The following is a 7,378-nucleotide window of genomic DNA, read 5'->3' on the forward strand; positions in this document are numbered from 1 at the left end:
AGTATTCCAAATGAAGTCGCACCAGGAACGTATACAGGGACAATATCACCTCTCTTTTTCTGCTGACTATTCCTCTCCTTATGCAGCCAGATCAGTCCAGATGCCTGGGTTATGCTCCCCAACCAACAAATAGAAACAAGAGAACAAGCTTGATGACATCACCCTCTATAGGGTCCCGTGCTGTGCTCAGCTTGCCAATGTTCTATTTAACAAACTAAAAGAAATAAAACTAGTATTCCTGCCCCCACATAGGGAACTAACAAGAATAAGATACAAACTGCATGAAAAGAAAAAAAGAGTCAGTCATTCCTGAACAAGAAACAAGGAACCGTAGTTCCATCAGAATAAATCCTGAGAAATAGTTCATCAGCCCAAATCACTGAAAAAATATTTATAGATAGCAGCTTAACCATTGGCAATCAAGGAGGGTTTCTGGACTGGTCTGGCTGGACTCATGGAAAGGAAATTATCAGGTAAGGGTAAATTTCTCCTTCCTCATTATCCAGTCAGACTAGTCCAGACCTAAGCTATCCCTCATATGGGTGAGACTGCCAACCTTGGTTCAGTATGCCGAAGGCAAAGCAGCAAAGCAGTATGCCGAAGGCAAAGCAGCAAAGGCTGCTTCTTCCCTGGTCTGGATTCAAGCTAATAATCAATGTTTGGAAAAGGAATGCAAAGGCAACCAACCGTGTTGCCACCTTGCAAATATCACCCAGCAAAACCAACCTCAGCTTTGCCCATAGTGCCACCTGAGCCTCAATAGAGTGAGCCCTCAACTCTTAGGAAAAGGCAAACCCTTGCCCACTTAGGCTGCACCAATGGTCACTTTAATCCAATGGACTTAAATGGCTTTGGAGGCTGCCTCACCCTTCCTAGGTCCACTAAAAAGGAGAAGCAGATGTTTCGACTTCCTAAAATCATTAGTCACCTTGAGATAGCATAGCAAAATCCTCTTCACTTTCAGAAGATGTATAACGGTATACTCGTCACCACATGCCGCCCTCTTAAATGAGGGCATAAAAACCACATTATTCAGATGAGATGCTGAAACCACCTTTGGGAGAAAAGAAGATACCATGTAAATGTACAAGAGAGAAAAGGTTCCCTGTAAGAGAGAGCTTGGATCTCCGAAACCTGTCTAGCTGAAGAAATTGCAACCAAAAATGCCACCTTCAGAGTTATATTCTTATTCGAAGCCTTTCGAATGGGCTCAAATAGTAGCTCAGTTAGAAATTTCAACGCAAGAATCAGATTCCACGCAGGGCCCAGATCTCTTAGGAAACCTAGAAATATCAGGATAATAAGCCACCATCTTCTCAGACAAATAGCCTCTGTAAAAAGGCAATTGCTGTCACCTGCACCTTCAGCTAGTTTTAAGGCCAGTCCTTTATCCAAGCCTTCCTGTAGGAACTCCAAAATCGAAGGCAACAAGACCCTCTTGGCTGACAAACATTTATCTGCACATCAGACTTCAAAGACCTTCCAGACTCTAGTATATGTCACAGGAATAGAATTTTTCCTGGCCCACAAAAGAGTATTCATAACACCCTGGGAATAACCCCTCAACTAAAGACAGAACTAAAATGGATTTTTGTGTACCTTTGGACCCCGATGTAACAATCCCTAGGACTGTGGTAACGCCACTAGTTTATCATCCAATAACCTCACCAGGTCACATACCAGGGTTTTCTCGGATAATCAGACTCCACCAGAATCACAAGCCCATGATAGCTGGATATCAGTTGTAAGATTCTATTAAGGGCGTAGGCAGAAACATATAAAGAAGACTCCTCACTGGCCATTTCTGAATTAGAGCATTAAACCTGATGAACCTTGCTCCTTCAACTGAAATGCCAAGGTGTGGCTTTTTGTGACATGGGTAGCCATCAGATCCAAAACTGGCCTCCCCCACCTGCTGCTGACCATGGCAAAGGCCTCATCTGACAGGGACCACTCCCCTAAATCCAAGAAGTTCCAACTGAGAAAATCTGCCTGCACATTTTCTATGCCCGCGATGTGTCCTGCAGAAAGCATCCTTACAAGTTTTTCTGCCCAAAACATCAACTGCTCCACTTCCTGCACCATTTGCTGACTTCTTGTTCTGCCCTGATGATTCATGTACTGTATGCTATTGCCATCGTGTTGTGCAAGAGAATCCTCCTAGCCTGTCCTCGAACTAAAGGAGTGAACTGCAACAGAGTTTTTCGTATCACTCTTGTCTCCAACTGGTTGATAGAGCACTTGGCTACCTCTAGAGACCAAGTGCCCTCAACAACTTGATTTGGAATGTGTGCTCCCCACCTGAGGGGACTGGCATTTGTTGTTGCTGTGATCCATGCTGGAGAATTGAGATTCACTCCTAATTCCAAGTTCTTTGATACTAACACCATTCTAAAGTCTTCTTGACATGACCTAATAACAGAAATCTGATTAAATAATCCTGAGACCGAGGAGACCACCTGGAGAACAATGGCTTCATGTGAGCTCTCGCCCAGGGAACTAAATCCAAAGTTACCACCATGGACCCCAAAACCTGAAGATAACTCCATGCTGTGGGCTTTGGAGACCTCATTAGCCATCATACCGGGTTTTGCAACCTCCAAATCCTTTCCTTTGTCAGCAGAGCCTTAAGTTGTGTCGAACAATGTGCCTCCCAGATATTTCAGGCTTGAGATGGTGCCAACTTGTTTTTGCTGAAGTTGACAATCCAGCCCAGGCTTTGCAAGAACTGTACTTCTCTGGCTGTAGCTACTTCACACTCTTGGATTGATTTCGCCCTGATCAACCAATCGTTGAAATAAGAGTGGACCAAAATTCCTTTCAGCGAAGGGCTACCGCTACTACAGCCATTACTTTGAAGAAGGTCCTTGGAGCAGTGGCCAAGCCAAAGGGCATGGCTCAAAATTTAAAAATGACCTCCTAAAACTGCAAATTGAAGATATTTCTTATGATCCTTTCTTACTGGAATGTGAAGGTACACTTCTATCAGATCAAACGATGTCAGGAATTCCTCCTGCTGCACTGCTACCATCACTGATTTCAATGTTGTTTTTATTTATTTTTTTGTATCTTTGTTTAAATGTTTTAAATCTAAAATAGTCAAAAAGTTCCTTCCTTCTTCAGAACCACAAAATATCTTCCCTGACCTTTTTGAGAAGTGGCACTGGTACTACTGCACCCAAACTGGGAAGATGGTTGAGGGTGATATGGACCGTGTCTGCTTTTCGAGCAGCTTGACAAGGGAATACTTTAAAAGCATCTGAAATAGAGTGGTAAAGCTCCAGAGCAAAGCCATCTTCGACTACCTCCGGAACCCACTGAGCTAATATAATTTGGACTTAGAGCCAGAAAAAAACAGCCAGATGACCTCTTATGAGGACTGAAGACTGTGCCCAAGCACCATCATTGTGAATTTTGGGAAGCTGCAGGATTGGCAGCACCTTGTGATCTCCTCTTTTGTTTGAATGAAAGGACTGAAACCTACCATAAGGCCTAGACCACTGGCCTCCTGAACACCTAACTATTTAGCTACACCTCTAATCACAATATCTATTTCTAGCGGGAGTGGATTGGCAGAACCCTTGGGCTTATCTTCTGGCAATAGGGGAGCCTTAGACTCACCTGGAGACTTCACAGATTTTCCAAATCCTCTCCAAACAAAAGTTCTTTGAAGGGGTACCTAACTGACCTATTACGCAGCCACAACAAACGCCGCGCTGCTACAATAGATGCCAGAGCCTGGCCATAGTACAAACCAAATAAGATGCATCCACTAAAAAAGCTGACCTGGGTTCCATCTGAGTCATTTCTTAAGCAGCTCTCCTGGATATGCTGAGACAAATGCAGACCAGCCCTTGCCATAATGCCACTGCAAATTACATTTTACAATGCCATGCCAGCCACCTCAAATACCTGCATAAGTACAGATTCAATTTTTCTGTCCTGTGCATCTTTAAGAGAAGCACCTCCTTCCAATGGTTTAGTAGTTCTCTTTGTAATAGCACAAACATGTTAGGAGCTCTAAGCTTCTCCCTTTTCTATGCGCTTAGAGGGTAAAGATTAGCTAAGGCCTTACTCCCCTTGTAATTGGCCTGTAGAAAATACCATTCTACTGAAATCAATTCTCTGATTGAATAATGGAGCAGAAATGCTTTGGACAATTTCTTTCAACCCATCATAAGAACAAAAGATTTGGCATACCGGGTCAGAGCAAAGATCCATCAAGCCCAGAATCCTGTTTCCAGCAGTTTCCAAGCCATGTCACAAGTACATGGCTGGATCCCAAGGGATAAATAGATTCCATGCTGCATATCCCAGGGATAAGCAGTGAATTCCCCCAAGTCCACCTTAATAATGGTTTATGGTCTTGGGGAAGCTACACTAACAGCTTTTACCACATCATCTGGCAATGAATTCCAGAGTTTGTGATGAGTAAAAAAAATATTTTCTCCTATTCATTTAGTAACTGCATTGTGTTTCCCCTAGTCTTTGTACTTTTTGAAAGAGTAAACAACCAATTCACGTTTACCCATTCCACTCTGTGATAGGTGGTGTGGGTGTAAGTCTTTTTGTTGTGGCATAGTTGACACAGCCTCGTAGGTGAACCTATGAGACCTACGCCAACAGCTGGCGAACGTGCCCTGAAACGGGACTGGCTAGAGCTTCACCTATACCAGCCACCTCCCCTGCAGGTTGAGCCCTTGGGTTCTGGCAGCCAGAAAGGCTTAGGTGGGTCCCTAGGGCAGTTAGGTAAACAAGAGTATGAGGGCACACCAGGATCAGGGCAGGCAGCAGACTTGAGGAGTTGAAGGCAATCCAAGGTCAGGGGCAGGCTGTGGACAGACATGGTTAAGTGAAAACAAGAGGTCAGGCGGTAGGCAAGTGATCCAGTTAAGAGGTCAAGATCAGGAAGTCAGGCCAAGGGTGGAGGGAGAAACACAGAAGACTTTGGACAAGACAGACAGGGCAAAGAGGTTGGACGAGACAAGGCTGGAACCTGGAATCAGGAACCAAGACGCAGGAGTAACATGCACTGCTGATGCAGGAGATCTGTTGCTGAGGTGAGGTAATGCTGCAAGACCCTTGCTTAAATAGACTGGTCGGTCTGACATTGCTGCTCAGCATTTCCCACCGTGTGGCCTATATAGTGTGCGCATATGTGCACATTCGCCTAAGGGAATGCAATGGCCTGGGAGCATCAGCAGTGTCTGGAGCGTGTGACGATGGTGGCATCCTGCAGTGATGTTTCTGAGCCTGTGGCGATGTCGGGGTGAGTGTAGCTGGTCATGGAAGCAAACGTAACAGTACCCCGCCTTCCAAAGGCCCCCCCCCCCCCCCCAGTCTTCTGGGCTTGGGTTTCCTGGGGAATCTCTTGTTGAACTTATGTACTAGCTGGGGGACTTAGAGGTTAGCTCCCACAGATTTTTCTTGGCTCCATAGTTTTTCCAGGAGATTAGATATTGAAGCCGGTTCCAGCCCTCTGGGAAGCCAAAATCTGGACTTCATATTGGGTATCTTCTTCTGCAGAGACTTCAGTGGGCTGGAGGGGCGGTCTGCCTAGCCATGAGATATTTGCGAGTTTCAGTAGGGACACATAAAAGACTTCATGGATCCATAGGGACGAGGGTAACTTTAGTTTGTAAGCCACTGATCCCAGCTGCTGCAGGATAGAGAATAGGCCCATGTGTTGGGGAAGTGGACCCTTGGACCGAGGGGGAATTGGCGCAACCTGCAGGGAGGAGCCCTGCAGGTCCCCACTGTCGGCAGGCGGAGCTAGCCGGAGCAGAGGCCCAACTGGAGCTTCACCAATACCAGCCCTCGTTCCCCTTAGGTTGAGCCCTTAGGTGCTGGGGCTGGCTAGACTTAGGCGTGGGCCTCTGGGTAGGTGGAGATCCATTGAGATGAGGATGTGATGGGCCAGCACAGGCAAAGCCAGCGGAGTAAAATTTAAGCTGAGGTCTTTGCAGGCAGTGAACAGGCGGCGTCAAGGTTCCAGCTAAGTTCAGGGCAGGTGGAGTTCAGTTAGGAGCGAGAGCAGACCAAGGCCAGGGGCAGGCAGAGAACTAGCAGCGTCTAGGTCCAAGCCAAAAGTCAGAAACCAGAAGGGAGATCTGAGAAGAAGCCAGGAGCTGGTCCGATGTCAAGGAACCAGGAGTCTAATCCACAAAGTAAGGAGCAGAGAGTGGAGATGAAGACAAGACATTGAAGAGTGACAAAGAAAAGAACCAACCAGAAAGCCAGGAACCAGGATCAGGAACAGGAACCCAGGCAATACACTTCTCTAGACGAGATGACCTATTGCCAAGGCACTGGATAGTCGGCTGGGGCCTTATATCTGATCCAGGCCGTGATGTCATCAGCGGGTGCCTGTGGGAGTTTCCCACCACTGGCCCTTTTAAGAGTCTAACGGTCAGTGTACGTGCACCCTAGGGAGGCCCAGGATGAGCAGCATTGGCAGGAGTGTGGCTTCCTGGTGCTGCCAAGGAGGGAAAGCACCATTGTCGGGTGGTGCAGCCTGGGCAGGAGCACAGCCAGCCACGCTCCTTGCTGGGAGGTCGGGCCCGGTGCCAGAGGCATAGAGAGCACGGTAGGCAGTTGCGGCACGGTAGGTAGTTGCGGTAGGCAGTTGCGGCAAGAAGAAGAAGGCCCGGGCCGGAGGGGAGGTGAATTAGTGGTCTGCATGGCAGGGCCGCAGACCGCCAAACATAACCCTATGAACCTGAGCACAAACTTGAGTGAAGGCATCCTTAAGCATAGGTTCTTTATGCCGAAGCATACCAAGTCACCTGGTTGTAGCTGGGGTGCTGAGTGACATTCCCTGTCCACCTGTTTTTTGAACCATACCACCGCTTGCTTCAGGAGGTGGTGCATCTTCTACCAGAGATCTGAAGTTCATTTCCCATTAAGCTGGCTGCAGGGCAAGTGACAATGACTGGGTGTTGCGATGCTGCTTGTGGGCTAGGCCCACAAGCAGCCTCTTACCTCGCAGCAGGGCCCGGAGGCCGCCGCCAGTGCTCCTTCTATGTGGTCTGGTGGCCGCCACTGTTCCCTCACAGTCTGGAGGCTGCCGCCATCACCACTGCTGTCCGGGTCTCTATGTGGCCTGGAGGCCACCGACGCCTGCCTTCTTTGTGGCTAGGCTGCCGCCGACTTGCCTCCCTCATGCGTCCCGGAGGCTGCCACTAACTGGATCCTCTTCTGTGGCCCAGAGGCCGCCCTTGAGCTCCTCTTCCCGCGGTGGGATGCTGCCATCATCTGTCTTCGCGGCAGGGAAGCTTCCTTCGCAGCATGGCCGTTGCCGCCGCTCTCCATGGTCCTACGTCTTCCTAGGCAGGCGGCCGTGCCTCTTCCCTTCATTTAAAGGGCCCGTGGTGGGCAG

This window comes from Rhinatrema bivittatum, chromosome 8 (assembly GCF_901001135.1).
Source record: "Rhinatrema bivittatum chromosome 8, aRhiBiv1.1, whole genome shotgun sequence".
NCBI lineage: Eukaryota > Metazoa > Chordata > Amphibia > Gymnophiona > Rhinatrematidae > Rhinatrema > Rhinatrema bivittatum.